This window comes from Panthera onca, chromosome F2 (genome assembly GCF_046562875.1).
Source record: "Panthera onca isolate mPanOnc1 chromosome F2, mPanOnc1 haplotype 2, whole genome shotgun sequence".
Taxonomy (NCBI): domain Eukaryota; kingdom Metazoa; phylum Chordata; class Mammalia; order Carnivora; family Felidae; genus Panthera; species Panthera onca.
In genome coordinates this window covers 2,108,192-2,123,445 of record NC_138356.1, presented here as the reverse complement: position 1 = coordinate 2,123,445, position 15,254 = coordinate 2,108,192, and the positions used below count along the sequence as shown (strand labels likewise).

Here is a 15,254-nt window from a genome sequence, read left to right as displayed (position 1 = left end):
ATAGAAGTGATTAGAGTGGACATTTTTGTCTTATTCCTGAACTCAGAGGGAAAGCCTCCTATCTTTCACAATTAAATACATGAAGCTAGCTTAGGATTTTCATAGATACCCTTCATCAGGGTGAAGTGTTTCCTTCTACAGGTATACCTTGGAGATATTGTGGGTTCAGCTCCAGAGCACTGCGGTAAAGTAGATATTGCAATAAAGTGAGTCAAATCATTTTTTCGGTTTCCCAGTACTCGTAAAAGTTAGGTTTACACTATGCCATAATCTGTTAGGCATGCAATAGTAATGTGTCTTAAAAAACAATGTACATTCCCTATTTTAAAAGTACTTTATTGCTAAAACAAAATGCTAACTATCACCTCAACTTTAGCAAGTCATAATCTTTTTTTCTCAGGAAGGATCTCGCCTCACTGTTGATAGCTGCTGACTGATAAAGGTGGTGGTTGCTGAAGGCTGGCGTGGCTGTGATTTCTTAAAATAAGCCAACAAAATTTGCCTCATCAATTGGCTCTTCCTTTCACAAATGATATCTCTGTAGCAGGGAATACTGTTCCATCACATTTTACCCACAGTACGTCTCCTTTCAAAACTGGGGTCAAATCCTCTCAAACCCTGCAGCTGCTTTGTCAACTAAGTTCATGTAATACTGTAAATCCTTTGTTGTCATTTCATCAGTCTTCACAGCATCTTCACTGGGAGTAGATTCCACCTCAAGGAACCGCTTACTTTGCGCATCCCTAAGAAACAACTCCTCATCCGTAAAAGTTTGATCATGAGATTGCAGCCATTCAGACACATCTTCAGGCTCCACTTCTAGTCCTCTGGCTGTTTCCTCCATCTCTGCATTCAGAACACATTAAATATTTACCAGTTAAGTTTGCTGTATTATATGGACTGGTTTGTGGCACCCTAACCCAGTCACCATAACATCAAAGATAACTGCTCACCATCACAAATGTAATAATGAAAACGTTTGAAATGTTGTGGGAATTACCAAAATGTGACACAAAGACACGAAGTGGGCAAATGCTTTTGGGAAACGGTGTCAATAGATTTTCTCGATGCAGTAGTGCCACAAACCTTCAATTTGTTAAAAACCACAGTATTTGCAAAGTATTGGACAGAGTCCAATAAACGAGGCGTGCCTATATTCCAGTTTGTTGAGTGTTTTTGTCAAAAAGGGCACACGGTTTTGTCGAATGCCTTTTCTACACCAATTTTGTATTTCTGAGATAAATCCCACTTGGCCATTATGTATAATTCTTTTTATGTTTCTAGATTCAGTTTAATAGTATTTTATTGTGGGTTTTGGAATCCATATTCATAAAAGATACTGCTCTATGGCATCCTTTGAAGTCTTTGTCTAGTTTTTGATATTACAGTAGTGCTGGCCTCATAGAATGAGATTGAAAGTGTTCTCTCTGCTTCTATTCACAGGAGAGTTTACAATGTTGGTGTTACTTCTTCCTTAATTGATGGGGAAGCTGTCTGGATATGAGCTTTCCTTTAATGGTTACTAACTCAATCTCCTTAGTTGTTTTTAGACAATAATCAATTCAGATCTATATCTTCTGGAGCCATACAATTATTCATAGCATTTTTTTCATAATGCTCTTCATTTCTTTAAAGTTAGCCATAATATATATAAATATATATAATATATATTATAGCAAGCATAATATATATATATATATTTATATATATAATATATTATATTATATATATATAGCCAATCAAGCTAAAGTTTTGTGAGTTTTTCTGCTCTTGTCAGAGTCAGCTTTTGTTTTTATTGATATTCTCTATTATTTTTCTATTACCTATTCAATGTCCACTCTAATAAATTTTATTTCTTTTCTTTAGGTGACTTTTGTTTTCTTTCTCCAGGTTCCTAAGGTAAAAGGTTAGGTTATTGATGTAAGATATTTATTCTTTCTTTATGTAAGCACTAAGGTATAAATTTCCCTCTAAGCACTGCTTTAGCAGCATCCCAGAAGTTTTTGTATGTTTTGATATGTTGTGTCTTCATTTTCATTCATCTCAAAAGTATTTTCGCATTTTCCTTTGATTTCTTATTTGACCTATTCATTTTTATATACGACGTGCACTTTAATTTTTTTTTTTGTACTGGTTATTTATTTTTGAGAGAGAGAGACAGTACAAGTGGGAGAAGGGCAGAGAGAAAGGGATTCAGAATCCAAAGCAGGCTCTGGGCTCTGTGCTGTCAGCAAAGAGCCTGATGTGAGGCTTGAACTCACAAACCGTGAGATCATCACCTCAGTCGAAGTCAGATGCTTAACTGACTGAACCACCCAGGTGCCCCTGAAGTACACTTTTAATTGCTTACATATTTATAAGTTTCCACCTTCTTTCTGTTTTTGATTTTTAATTTCATTCCATTGCAGTCAGATAACATATCTGGTTTTACTTCTATTGTTTTCAACTTATTGAGGTTTATTTTACAGCCCAGAAGGTGGTATATCCTGGAAAGTGTTCCATGTGCCCTTGAGAACACTGTGCATTCTGGGATCGTTGGGTACTGTGTCCTTTATATGTCTTTTACGTTTACTTGGTTTATAGTGTTATTCAATAGTCTATTTCCTTGCTGATCATTTTCCTTGTCATTCTGTTCATTATTAAAAGTGAGATACTGAAGTCTCCAAATATGATTGTTATTTTTCTATTTCTCCCTTTATTTCTGTCATTGTTGTTTCAATCATTCTGGTTCTCTATTAATTAGTTTCACATATGGTTGTAATTGTTGTATTTACCCCAGGGATAAACCCTATTTCACAGTGAATGATCCTTTTAATGTGCTGCTGAATTTGTTTTGCTAGTATTTTTTTCCAGTTTTCCTCAAACTGATTTCTAGTTTCATGCCACTGTGGTTAGAGAAGATACTTAGTATGATTTCAATCTTAAATTTGCTAAGACTTGTTTTGTGGCCAAAATATGGTCTATCCTAGAAAATGTTGCATGCACCCTTGAGTCACATGTGTACTCTGCTTTTGGATGGAATTCTTTGTATATGTTTGTTAGTGTCCATTTGGTCTATAGTGTTCAAATCTTGTTTCCTTATTGATTTTCTGCCTGGGTGATCCATTGTTAAGAGTGGAATATTAAGTCTCCAGCTGTTAACTGTATTACTGTTTATTTCTGTTTATATCTCTGCTAATTTTTGCTTTATATTTTTAGGTGCCTGATTTTGGCTCACAAATATTTATAATTATTGTCTTCTTGACACATTGGGAACTTTACCATTTATATAGTAGCATTCTTTGTCTCTTTTTTACCATTTTTAGTTGAAAGCATATTTTGTCTGGTATAAGTATAGTTATCCCTGCATTTTTTCCCCTTTTGGTTACCATTTTCTTGAAATCTCTTTTTCCATTTCTTTACTCTCTGTCTACGTATCTTTAAGGCTAAAGTGAGTCTCTTATGGGCAGAATATTATTGGATTCTTTTTATCTACTTAACCATTTTATGTCTTTTAATTAGCTAATTTAATCCATTTATGTCTAAAGTAATTATTTTTTTTTCAACGTTTTTTATTTATTTTTGGGACAGAGAGAGACAGAGCATGAACGGGGGAGGGGCAAAGAGAGAGGGAGACACAGAATCGGAAACAGGCTCCAGGCTCCGAGCCATCAGCCCAGAGCCTGACGCGGGTCTCGAACTCACGGACCGCGAGATTTTGACCTGGCTGAAGTCGGACGCTTAACCGACTGCGCCACCCAGGCGCCCCTAAAGTAATTATTAATAGGTAAGGACTTACTATTGTCATTTTGTTGTTTCCTGGTTGTTTTGTAGATTCATTGTTCTTCGCTTTTTAACCTGCTGTCATTTTTAGTGTTTTGATGTCTTTGATATCAGTAGACTTCAAGTTCTTTATTATGTCTGTTTGTGTAATTGCTACAGGATTTTCTGTTGTGATGTTACCATAAGACCTACATAAAATATCTTGAACTTATACCATCTTATTTCATACTAATAACAATGTAACTTCAATTAATGCATAACCTTTAGACTTTTACTTCTTCTCTTCCTCACATTTTAGTTATTGGTATTACATGTTTGCTTTTTTTATACATTCTATAACTAATAGATTATTGCAGCTAGGGTTATTTTTGTTACATTCTTTTTAAAAAATCTTTCAACTAGATTTTTAAGTGAATTATGCACCATTATATTGAAGATCTAACTATGACCATATACTTATCGTTACCCAGTGAGATTTATATTCCTTTCTAGGGTTTTATAATGTTAATTAGCATTCTTTCACTTCTATTTAAAGAACTTCTTCAGCATTTCTTGTAAGGATGGTCTGGTACCAAGAAACTCCCTCAACTTTAGTTTGAGATCTCCCTCCTTCATTTCTGAAAGGGCAGTTTCACTGTGTATAAATTTTTTGATTGACAGCTATTTTCTTTCAATATTTTGAATATGTCATTTCATTCCATTCTAACCTGAAAATTTTCTGTTGAGAAAACTGCCAGTGTTCTTATGTAGGTTCCCTTTTATGTAACTTCTCTTTTTTTCTCTTGCTGCTCCTTACAATTCTTTGTCTGTGACTTTTGGCAATTTAAGTGTATTGTGTCTTGGTGTTGCTCTATTCATTTCAACCTATTTAGGGCCTTTTAGGTCTCATGGACCTGGATACACATTTCTCTATCCAGGCTTAAGATATTTTCAGCTGTTATGGCTTTAAATGTACTTTGGTCACTTTCTTTTTTCCTACTCTTTTTGAAATTCACATAATGCATTTTTTTTTTTACTATGTCTCATAATTCCTATAGGCATTCTTCACTCTTTTCTCTCTTTGTTTCTCTTTACTCCTCTGATGTGGTAATTTACAATGCCCTCTGATCCAGGTCACTGATTCTTTCTTCCAAACGGTCAAATCTACTTTTGGAACTATATTCAGTTATTCATTTCAGTAGTGTATTTTTTTAATTCTAGATTTATGGATTTTTGTTTTTTGTTTGGATAGTTGCTATTTCCTTGTCAAACTTCTTGTTTTGTTCATGAATCATTTACCTAATTTTGCTTGGGGAAAATGTGCTTTCTTGTAGCTCACTAAACTTTGTTAAGGGGCTTATCCCTGAATTCTTTGTCTGACAGTTCATAGATCTCTATTTCTTAGGGTCGGTTATTGAAGCTTTATTAGTTTTCTTCGATTGTCCCATATTTACCTGATGATTCATGACCCTTGATTTCTTATGTTGATATCTGCATATTTGAGTAATTGTGCTCCTTTTCCAGACTTTATAGATTTGTTCTGGCAGAGACCATTCTTCACCCAAACACTCAACTCAGTTTGGGTTTCTGGGTGTGTCTGATGGTAATGTCCTTGGGCAGGTAAGACTTGCTAGTATGGTCTATTTTGGGGCAAGACGAACGTTTGAGCTCTGAGGATGGGCATGGGCTGGGGGGGGGAGGATGTGCCTCTGCTGAGAACAGTTGGATAGAAATTCTGTCTTGGTTCTCTAACCAAGTAAGGCTGTGGGATGGGCTCTGTGGCTGCCTGGTTTCTCTGGCCAGGCTTACCATGTGGTTGAGACTGCGTAACATATTAGTAACAGACAGGGTTATGAATTAGCTTCCCTGCCTTAGCAGGGAAGCAAGACAGGATCCATGACCTGCATAGCTCTTTGTTTGGGTACCTGAATCAGGCCAGAGTATTCATTGAATTCCCTGGTCAGGTGAGACAACAAGACTTGTTCTGTAATGGGGGAAGCCAAGGGCTGTGATCGCTGTTCAAGTGCCACTGTCTGTAGGGCTGTTGAATTGGCTGTGTGCTCTGGTTATGTTCCTTGGCCTTGGGCTGAAGGCTATACTCAGCAATGAATGAGGCTATGAATTAGATTTCCTTCTTGGCAGCAGCAAGGGAAACAGCTCTAACATCAGTAAACCTCTTTGTTGTTTTAAGCCAACATGCACCCCAAGTTTCATAGCCAAATGGGGCCACTGGATTTGTTTTGCAAATTATTGGTTCTGTCTGCCTTTCTCTAGAATTGTGCATTGTTGGGCTGTACTGCTTCTAGGAGTTCTACTAGCCTTTCTGGTCAGATGGAACTGGAAAACATCTCCACAATGGGTGGGGCTATGTCTAGACTCCCTTGCTTGAAAAGGAAGGACAGGGGCCACTCCAGGTTACTTTCAATTTCCCAAACAGGCTCTCCTCTTGGAAAGGCCTGATGACCACCCTTAGCCTTGCCTATGAATTAATCTCTATACCTGTGCATAGCACAGGACGCCTCCATGCCAAGGTTTTGCTCTATGAGTGATCACCTTTTCCCATCAGCCTCTGGGCTCTAGGGCTGCTCACTCCGCTTCCAGAGGTTGTCTTCATTCCTCCTGATCAGATGAGGCTGGAAGACACTCTCCCTAGCAGGTAGGGCCATGACTCCATTCCTTGCCTGAGCATGGGAAATGGGGCTCTGGTGCTGGCAAACCTCCTTGTCTGAGGATTAGGAAGATCTGTACCTCACCGAGTTCCCTGGTCAGAATGCATCCTCAACTTGGTTCTGTAGATAAGCCAAGCCTCTGGCTGGGATGACTCCTTAGGCTCTGCAGATGGGAACTCAGCTCACCAAGATCCATGTGTTTGTTGGTTGTCGGTTGTTGCAGTCTCTTACCTTTATCACAGACAGATACTCAGTGGTTGAGCCCTACTGGTTTTCCTGCCATCCCTGTGGGGTGAGATCAGAACAGGTGCTCCTACAAATTGACCCCATTGTTGGAGGAGGGGGCGAATTGTCCCTTATGGGCAATCTTTTTGCCTGGAGGACACAGAGGCTCAGGGGAGGACGCTCTGTGTGGTTGTGGACTATCTTGGGGGAGACGCAAGGCAGTCAGCATGTAGCCGTTTCTTACCCTTCCAGTCTATTTGGGCTCTGAGGTGCAGGGGCTCCATCATCCTCACCCACTGATGCTAGGATTCTCTCAGTGATGTCTTGCTCATAAATAGGTGATAGTTATTCTTCTTGTGAGAGGGAGTGAAGTAAGGAACAACCTGTGTCACCATTTTAGTGACCTTGCTCTACAGTTCACGGCATTTTAGGTCAAAATGGTGTTCTAGGAACGAGTCATTGGCTCTGAAGATGCTAATTATGATGTAAAGAGAGGATTCATGGCACATTCTAATTCAGACTTTTCAGGAGTTGACTGTGTGCTGGTACCACATTGATCGTTCTGCTTAGTCAAAGGCATAACAGGTGATCAAATAATCATGTCAGTGGCATGCTGGTTCCATCTCTGAATTAGGCAAGATACCTGGTTTTTAAATTCCTCTCTAACATTTTTCACATGTGGAAATCGCTGAACCTTGCTGAACTTTAATTTCTTCATTAGCCAATGTACCTCTTATCTCCTAAGGGACTTTGTAAGAAAGAAAGTAGACAAAGAATGTTAACGCATTGCAAAATGATAAAGGGTGAGGTGGAAATGCCCATTAAAGGAAAGGCTGAGATCAACCTTTGGCTTCTAACTTTCAAGCTACAAAAGCTCAGACAAGTTGCTTTGAGTTTCATTTTCTTTTTTGAAAATAGGATTATAAAAATAATCTTTAAAGGTTGTCTTATTGAGCCTATGCAGTGTACCCGCAGAAGATAATATCTAAATTTGAGGTATCCTTGTTATTAAAATTGCTATAAATGCATGGCATTTCTTAGATGTTATGGAATCCTAAGACAGTTAAACACATTATTATCACAAGGAAAAAATTGCGCTAAAGGATTAAGCAAAAAAGAAAAAAAAAGACACATTAAAATACCATTTTTTAAAGCAAAAGTCCACACTTGGCATTTGTGCCTTTTTCCTAATTAAAAATGTTATGTACATGTGCTTAAGGAGTACATTGAAATAAAGAATTTAAAAATAACTTAAAAAAAAGATTAGAATAGGGGTGCCTGGGGGGCTCAGTGGGTTTAGTGAGTAACTCTTGGTTTCGGCTCAGGTCATGGTCTCATGGTTCACGGGTTCGAGCCCTGTGTCGGGTTCTGCACAGACAGCACAGTGCCTGTTTGGGATTCTTTCTCTCCCTCCCTATCTGCCCCTGCCCTGCTTGTGTGCACACACACTCTCTCTTTCTGAATTCTCTGAACAATAAATAAATAAACATTTTAAAAAAGAGACTAGAATATATTCTGTTTTAAAAATACATATTTTCAAAGAGATATCAGTTAGAAATTATGGCATCAATTGCTACAAAAATGAGGTTTTCCTACCAGGTAAGCAAAGAAAAAGATATTGATGACTTCCTTAGATGATCCAGGCAAGGCGCTATGAAGACGAAATAACCAGTTTTCAGCTACTTTAGTAATTGGAAACACTAAGAATGTTAATAATCTGGCCTTATTTAAGGATGCCTATGAAGACCATAATCTAAAATGGTGGTATCCACTGTTCGTTTTCTTAGAAAATCTTTCTATGCACCCTAGTATCCATGCGAATGAGTGCGTTTTTCCCCTACCGTGTCTTGAAGCTTGAACTCCTAAACGACTATGTCAGAGCGTCTTCTACACGCCCCCAACCGCACCCCCAAAGCTCTAGAAGAGAGATGATTTTTTCTCTGGCGGTACACCGTGTACAGATACATTTGGCATGGCCCAAAATCAGGCAGAAAAATGTTAAACCCCTCTCATCCTCAGGTACCTGCTAAGAAGGGATTGTGTGACCGGCTTGTGAGAACCAGGGTGTAGGAAAGGACTTGACACTAAACTGTGCTTTTTAAGGAGCGTAGATGACATTTCAGGGTTCGGTATCTACAGGGAGCCAGTTCCCAAATGACATCAGTAGGAGGCAGCAGAGCACAGTGCTGAGAACACGCACCGGGCCGCTGCTCTGCCTGGGCAGGAGCCCCGCTCTTCATGCTGCTGAGACTTTGGACGGAGAATTTACACCCTCTGTGCCTAGATTTCTTGCGCTATCAAACAGATTAGTAAAAGTACAGGGGCACCTGGGAGGCTCAGTCAGTGAAGCGTCTGACTTCAGCTTAGGTCATGGAGTCACATCTCCTGGGTTCAAGCCCCACTTGGGGCTCCGTGGTGACAGCTGGAACCTTGAACCTGCTTCGGATTCTGTGTCTCCGTCTCTCTCTGCCCCTCCCCGCCCCCCCCCCCCCAATAAATAAACACTAAAAGTACTATTTCCTAGAATTGTGGGTATTAAATTAGTTAACATATTCAAAGTACTTAGAATCTTACCTCACAGACCTGAATCTTACCTGCTATGTAATGAACAAACCAACGAAGGAAGTACAGGTAGTTTTTTGAGCAAAGGTTATTGTTTTTAAACTAGGCCACACAAGTATTTGTTGAATAACGATTGTGAACAATTCATTTAACTTGACAACTATTTATTGAACATCATTCATCATATTAACAGTTATTCATATTAATCAGAACCCTAATTATTATTATAGGATGAGGAGACACTGACTCCAGCCCCAGGGCATTTACAACTACAGGTTGAATTTGCCACTAAAGGTTGAATTTGCCACTTCAAGATTCAACGTGCACAGCTGTTCACGACTGGAGGACCAATGCTTATTTGTAAAGATCATTTTACCTCATCCTGCAATCAAAGAGAAGGGAATTTTTGTTTCCTTTTGAATCCCATTCACATATCTTTATGTAAATATGCTTTTCATGGTATCCTAGAGTCTTTCATCTGATGTTTCACACCTACTAATTCTTTTTTTTTTCCTGAGTGTTCTTTTTTCTTTTACAAGATGGACAAGAGATTGTTTTCAATGTAGGCTGTATATTTTCTGCCTAGGGGATATTTACATTCCATAGCATAAATTTCTGGTATAGCTGAATAAGCATGGGAATTCCTGGCTGCTTTCCTATGTACTGGAAGAGACACTGTGTATATGTCTTTGCTCCTTGAGAGAAACCTAACCGCCAAGCAGCAATATACTGTTCTAGCTCTAGGCCGCTGTGTCCCACAAATGGGTTTGTGCAGTGTCAAATCCGAAGAGTGTCACGCACACAAATGTCCGCGGTCTCCTCGACAGTAGCAAAACCCATTCATGATTGAATCCAAAAAAAGGCCAAAATTGGCCTGGAGGCCCAAAAGCGGCACTCTGGACTCAGCAGTAAGCACAGTCAGCGCAGTTAATTTTTCTCCTGTACGCATAATTTAAGTCATGCACACACATGTGTACACAATAAGTAATCCTAGAAGTGAGGGCCGCGGGGAGTAAAATAGTAACAACAGCTATTAGTTATTGAGCAGCTAAGAGAGTCAGATACTGAACTAAGTCGTTCCTCGCCAGTAGATCACTCATAACTTACCTGTATTAACATCTCCTCTATTATACATAAAGACACTAAGATTCAGGAGGGTAGGAAAACTCTCCAGAGCTCACTGGTAAGCCCCAGGAATAGGTTATAAACCCTGGTCCTACCTAAGCTAAAGCCTACGCTATGAAATACTACACTGCTCCATAGCACACAGGAGCTAACAAATTGATTATCATTCTCCATGATATCATGGCTCTCTCTTCTTTAGCCCTGGGCTCCTTAGACCTGACCTATATTCTAGGTATCCAAAGACTCAGTAGTAAACTACCTGCTTCATGCTATCCCCACATATAGCACAATTTTGAGTATATTTTCATGCTAATTCATATATGATTGCTACAACTAATGCTATGATAATATAAATAATGTGTATATATATAATTATTCAATTACTGAGTGAAAGGATGTTATTGGTAAAATCCGGAAGACTCAGACAACAGACCTAGAAAGTTAAGAGCCAAGGAAGACATATGGTACTAAATAAGAAAAAGTTATGTTTACATCAAAAATTCTTTTTACCATGCATAGCATTTTTCCAAGGAATAAATCAATAGGAAATGCTCTAAGATAAATATTTTGAAAAGGTATTTAAGTGCCCACTCCCTAACCAAACCTGACAGGATATATCGTTTTCCATCTGCAGTTTTATGAGACTGCACCTTCCTCCGGGAGTATGATGGGAAGGAATAAAGCATTGTTGTCTCACTTGCTTCATTTGGAATGTCTTTGAGTGATGTTGCAAGTTCAGATTCCTGGTTTTTGAATCTTAATCTTCTTTTCTATCCCTTTTGACAGTGTCCTTTACTGAGTGATGTCTCCACATCAACCTTTCCCGAAATGTCTGATGTAGGTTGTGAAAAGCTCACCGCGTGTCAGGCAAGACGGCCTGTGAAAATAACCAGGAAGATGTAGCAAATGGACTGTCTGCTGCAATTTACAAGGATGCAATTAAGGAGATTATAGAACCTGCCCAAGATCACACACACGCACCGTAAGTTAGGATGCTGACAAGACGGTCTGAGAGTAGCGCTTTATGCTCCAAGTTGAGATATTACACAGTCTCTCTGGAGACCCGTTTCTGTGTTTCCATCTTTAATATTGTACCCATTTCTTTATTCCAAATTTTAACTCATATAAATTCTTTACATCGTATGTACTGAGGATGACTATACACAAAATCTAAAATACACACTAAACATTCACATACGACACGTAAATGCATAATTCAATTAAAGACAAATTTGGCAAACTTGATGAATCTGGTACTGGCCCTGATCCACCCACGTCAGCCAGCCTTCACCGTTTCCATGAGTGGAGACCCCGTCTCCAGTCCTTTACCCTGTGTGTCTTTACTTGGAAGCATTCCTTTTTGGCTACAGCATTCTACCTAAGCGCCTCCCAGGAGCAGTCCTCTAGCGTGCATCTTCAGAGCTGATGGATGAACAGCCTGACCCCTTTACTTCCCGGACTGTGGAGAGTGTGTCTGAGGTACACAGTCTTTGTCACATGCCGCAGAACCCCCTTACTCTGGGCTCAGTCACCCGCTGTTGCTTCCTATTCTTCTCTAATTCACCCCTTCCCTTGGAAAAGACTCATGGAATCATCTCTGAAATAAATGCTGTGCATCCAAATCCTTGTCTCATGATCTTCCCAGGAAACTCAAACTATGCTATGGAATGAAAATATACAATCTAACTCTGTTATACATATACGAGTCACACTTTAAATTAAAAGATAAAGTTTTGAGAATGCAATACTTAAAATACAGCAAAAGCACCAAAAAATAGCCTCTGTCATTATACCGATATGAAACAAAATGTACTTTAAGGTAAGAGAATTTTTCTGGAGATAAATAAGGACCTTTCTAAACAATAAAGATTCCAATTCACTAAAAAGCTGTATGATTCTTAATCTCTGTAACATAACTTCAGAAAAATAGATATAATAATTCTAAATCTGTCTAATTTAGTTTCAAAATAGATAAGGCAAAAAATGAGAGAATTAAATGGAGAGAAGAAAAGTCCATAATCATTGTGGGAGATGTTAAAATGTTTCAAAATAATTGAGAAAATCTAAGTGGACAGGAAAACCAGTGTTCACTGATATAAAAAAATCTGAGTAACACATTAAGAAATTGTGTAACGTAGCTATGAACACATAATTAAGAAACTTGACCTCATTTACATATATAGAACACAACATTGAAGAATGAAGAATTTATAGTTCTTTGAGGTACATATTGAACAATAATAAAAATGACCATATGCTGGGCCCTAAAGAGAGCCTCAATAAATTTCAAAGGATTGACTTCATTCAGAGTATGTCCTCTGACTAGAGTGGCATTAAGGTAGAAATTAATAACCAAGAGAAAAGTGTAAAGATTCCATAGTTCTTAAGTATAAAATGACACATTTCTAAATAATTTATAATATTTGTAAAACATACAGAAAGTAGAAATATTTTGAACTAAATTATAATAAGAGCACAACATATCAAAACATGTTGGATGCATCTAAAACAATGCTGTAGTGAAAAATTTGTAATACTAAGTGCATATATTGAGAAGAAAACCTGAAAATCAATAAGATAAATCTTCATATCAAAATGATAGAAAAAGAACAAATTTAACCCAAAGTTGAAAAAGATGGTAAGAAGACAAGGTTTATGTAGTAGAAAACAAACATGTATTAGAAAAAAAAAATAACAAAATCCAAAAGTTGATTATTTGTAAAATTAATAAAATTTATAAATTTATAGCAAAACTGATAAGTGGGATAGAAAACTTTATTTATTGATATAAGAATTGGAAAAGCAGATATCACTGCAGAACTACTGACATTCAGAAACATACTAAAATAATATCATGCTAAATCAATGCCAATAATTTGACAATTGGCATGCAATGAAAAATCATTATTTCCCGAAATGACAGAAGAAGCAGCATAAAATCTGAATATATCTGTTATAAATCATTCTTGTAAATCCTTCCTCAGGATTCAACCTTGGTAGTTGGAGCCCTGATTTCTCTCAAATATTAAATTAGGGAATGTTTTTGACCTTATGCAAATTCCACAGGTAATAATGATAAAGGGAACACATTCCAAAAATTTTTGTGAGGTCAGCGTATGCCTAAAAAAGACAAGAAACAAAAATTTACAAATGGATCTCTGTCACAGATACAAGTATCTTAAGCCAATTAGCAAGTTAATACTCATATAAAATTATACTATATACTGATTGAACAGGTTTATTCCCCTGAAGCAAATGGTTTCAAATAAGAAAGTCAATCAATAATGACTCACCGTATTAGTAGGAAATAGAGAGAAATCACAATAATCTCAAAATCACATGATGATCTTCAATACCTGGAAACACCCATCCTCTCAGCCCAACAGGTGACTGAGTCGTCCAGAGCTCAGAACCACAATGAGTCCTCTGCTGAAACTATACCATAGTTTCTTCTCATGCACATCTGTTCGTCCTTGCCCTTCGTCTCCTCGGCATTCCTTGAAACACCTCCCAGGCACTGTCCCCCATCTCAGAAGCAGCTTTCTAAGGAACCCAGACAGCTGCATCCTGATTTTATCTTTTGAATGCTTGTCTAACAGCCCAGGAAATTGAAGCACCATAACTCTATGTCCACCTGACACATTATAGCTCTTTTCCTCTCTAACCCCAGGTCACCAAGCATCCAACACTTTCTTGAGTACTGATTTAATATTCCTTTGTATTATTTTCTTCAAGTACATGGTCAAATGTGAAATATGTAAACTCTATCACAGATACATGTTACACACATTACATGTAAATTATGGATATTCACAAATATATAATTTGGCCAAATTTAATATGCAATCTTATTAATGTATCATATATTCCAGTCTACTAGTTTAGCAGCTGTGTTAGACTTTTACATACTTATATATTATAATTTTTATTTAAAGCAAGACAAAATGAAATGTCATCCTTTCATTTGAAATTTTATTCACTGGTAATATTGACTTTTTTTGAAGGTTGATAAAATCCTTAGCAAAATATATGGTATAAAAAAAAAAGCTATCTAAATGTTACATCTATTTTTACTAAGTTTTTTTTGAAGAGCTTATAAATACCTAGTTTTTAATGCAGCTGTTTTTCTCAGAATTAATGATATATAACTTCCATAATAAAATTAGAAATTTTTAATAGCATGAATTTGTTTTTCATTTACATTGTTATCATTCTGAGATAATAAATATAATATTTATTAAAAATAGCTGTCATAGGAGTATGCATACTTTTGGAAGCATATATCCAGTAATGTTTAAGTTCTCATAACCCTATTTACCTATGTAAATGAGGATACGAATACTCACTTTGTAGCATAGATATGGTGACTAAGTTTGCAAGGCGCCTAGTATATCTGCTCTGTAATAGAGATGCCATGACTTACACTGTAGAAAAAGGAAAAGCTCTTGGCATATTTGAGGGACGAAAGTGAAGAGACACAAGCAGACAGTATACGAAAACAATCATAAAATGACTGCCAATACAGTGGCCTAATACAGTAGTTCTGAATGAGAGGTAACGAACAACATCCGGGTAAAACGTGTAAAGCCTTCCTAAAAATGGTCCTCTGAAGGCTGTGGGACTCTGGGAAACTAGTCACATGTAAGACTTGGCAGGAGCAGGTATTAAGGACATGAACAAGAGAACTCACCGTACGGTGAGTAGGGTAGATCCCGGCTAGGCCACAGACCTGAGGGTCCAAATAGATGTGAGGGAACACACAAAAATAACAGTACATGACTGTGGCCCAGTGAGACTGTCACGGTGGTGTGGCAGCCCCCTGAACACAAGTAGGCCCTCAGCCCTAATGGCACCTGGTGGTAATTAATTGGAGGAATAGTGCAACTACATGATTTACATAGAAATTCTAGTCAAAGAGTACCTGAAGGGGAA

The 15,254-nt window shown here is 37.7% G+C and overlaps 2 long non-coding RNA genes across 2 annotated transcripts; one reads left to right on the top strand and one right to left on the bottom strand.

The window, feature by feature from the left end:
- Positions 1–315: 315 nt before the first annotated feature.
- On the bottom strand, positions 316–7,076 carry LOC132664781 (uncharacterized). Its single transcript, XR_013553391.2, has 2 exons — positions 6,880–7,076; positions 316–846 (listed from the first exon to the last, which is right to left on the bottom strand). It is a non-coding gene; the product is annotated as an uncharacterized LOC132664781 (long non-coding RNA).
- A 79-nt stretch (positions 7,077–7,155) lies between these two features.
- LOC132664780 (uncharacterized) lies at positions 7,156–12,103 on the top strand. The gene is made up of 3 exons (XR_009603830.3): positions 7,156–7,220; positions 9,428–9,557; positions 11,109–12,103. It is a non-coding gene; the product is annotated as an uncharacterized LOC132664780 (long non-coding RNA).
- Positions 12,104–15,254: the final 3,151 nt, after the last annotated feature.